The sequence below is a fragment of the Gossypium hirsutum genome, chromosome A04, assembly GCF_007990345.1.
Source record: "Gossypium hirsutum isolate 1008001.06 chromosome A04, Gossypium_hirsutum_v2.1, whole genome shotgun sequence".
Lineage (NCBI taxonomy): Eukaryota > Viridiplantae > Streptophyta > Magnoliopsida > Malvales > Malvaceae > Gossypium > Gossypium hirsutum.
In genome coordinates this window covers 67,365,838-67,367,899 of record NC_053427.1, presented here as the reverse complement: position 1 = coordinate 67,367,899, position 2,062 = coordinate 67,365,838, and the positions used below count along the sequence as shown (strand labels likewise).

General features: G+C 40.0%; 1 non-coding gene across 1 annotated transcript; it reads left to right on the top strand.

Annotated features, from left to right (window-relative positions):
• Positions 1 to 1,260: 1,260 nt before the first annotated feature.
• On the top strand, positions 1,261 to 1,367 carry LOC121228354 (small nucleolar RNA R71). Its single transcript, XR_005925930.1, has one exon. It is a non-coding gene; the product is annotated as a small nucleolar RNA R71 (small nucleolar RNA).
• The last annotated feature ends 695 nt before the right edge of the window (positions 1,368 to 2,062 follow it).

Genomic DNA, 2,062 nt, shown 5'->3' with positions numbered 1-2,062 from the left:
GATGGATCAGTCGGCTTCCTTGGAGTAATTCCTTACTCCCCCTTCTTCGCCTCCTTTTTCTTCCTTCTCTAAGGTGTATTTATAGGCTTTGGAATGCCTAGAAGCCCTCAAAATTAGCCTTTTTCGAATTGGACTCAACTTGGGCTCGACAGGGACGCGCTCGTGGCACACTCCTATGTTCGATTACTTCAGGCCGTGCTCGAGCCTGCCAAATTAACATGGTCATGTCGTCTTCCCGTGTGAGGAGGTCCAGGCCATGTTGATTTCGTACCATGGCCCATTTTCTCCGTTTTTGGCCCGTTTCTCATTCCTTTCCCTCTCCTATGCTCTTCTAAGTATAAAACATGAAATTAAAGCATTAGGAGCATCGAATTCACCAATTCTAATGAGAAATCATCCATAAAATGCATTAAACATGGGGTAAAAATAAGTATAATTGATGGTTTATCACTTATTCTTACCTTCGCTTACCACTGGTTCTGGTCTTGGTTTATCCACTAACCTTTCCTCATCTTGAATGGCAATTGCGTTTAAGTTACTCCCTTGGGTTAGATTCAGTGTTGCTTGGTAGGTTACCTTGTGGTTTTTTGGAAATCAACTTGGCGAGCTGTCCAATCTGAGTTTCGAGCCCCTAGATTGATGCTTGTTGATTTTTAAGTGCCGTCTCGGTATTTTAAAAATGAGTCTCTAACACCAAGATGGTTGGTTAGCATCTCCTCAAGGTTCGACTTTTTCTTCTACTGATATGGTGGTTGTTGAAAGCCTGGAGGGGGTGGTGGTTTCTGATTTCCTTGGCCTTCCCATGAAAAATTTGGGTGATTCCTCCAACCTGCATTGTAAGTATTGCTATAAGGATTGTTTTAAGATCGAGGATTATTACCCATGTAATTTAATTGCTCGTTCTCCATGTTATGGCCATAAGGTGGGTATTCTGAATTGCTCGATCTACCTTTATTTGCTTCGCACTGCATTACTGGGTGAACCTGTGAAGAACTAAGAAAACCATCAATTTTCGTATTCAAGTGTTCTACCTGATTAGAAAGCATGGTGACTGAATCGACGTTATAAACACCGGCTATTTTTGTTGGCTTTGTCCTCATGACTTGCCACTGATAGTTATTCAGTGACATCTCCTCTATAAATTCATAGGCATCTTCAGGTGTTTTATTATTGATGGTTCTGCCAGCAACTGCGTCAACCATTTGTCGAGTCGAAGGATTTAGGCTATTATGAAAGGTTTTAACCTATAGCCAGAGTGGTAACACATGGTGAGGGCATCGTCTCAAGAGATCCTTGTATCTCTCCCATGCATCGTAGAGTGTCTCTAAATCCATCTGCACAATAGAAGAGATATCATTACTTAATTTAGTTGTTTTAGCTGGCGAGAAATATTTCAATAAAAACTTTTCGGTTATTTGTTCTCAAGTAGTGATTGACCCTCGTGGTAACGAGTTCAACCATTATTTAGCCTTATTCCTTAACGAAAAGGGAAACAACCGAAGGTGGATGGCGTCATCAGAAACGCCATTAATTTTAAAGGTACCACAAAATTCTAGGAAATTTGCCAAGTGAGCATTGGGATCCTCGTCCTGTAAACCATCAAACTAAACAAACTGTTGTATCATTTGAATTGTGTAAGGTTTCAGTTCAAAATTATTTGCAGCAATAGTAGGTCTAACTATACTTGACTAAGTTCCTGTTAAATTAGGTTTAGCATAATCATACATAGTGCGTGGAGTAGGAATCTAATTTACTGGATCAGTAGCAATCGCAAGAGGTAGCGGATTTTCTTGGTTTTCAGCCATCTCATCGGTTGTGGTTGAAGTGTCGTCCTCTTGCTCGTTCTCTGTATATCTTAGGATTTGCCTTATTTCTCTTCAATTTCTGCGAACTGTGCGGTCGATCTCACCATCAAAAAGTAGTGGTCCTGACGGGTTTCTTCTGGTCATAAACTAGAAAAGCCTGTCAGAAGAAAATAAATGACAATTAGAGAAGAAAATAAAAATTTAAATTGCAATGAAAGTAAAATGGCTGAAGTAATAAAAATCGAGTGTTCCTAATA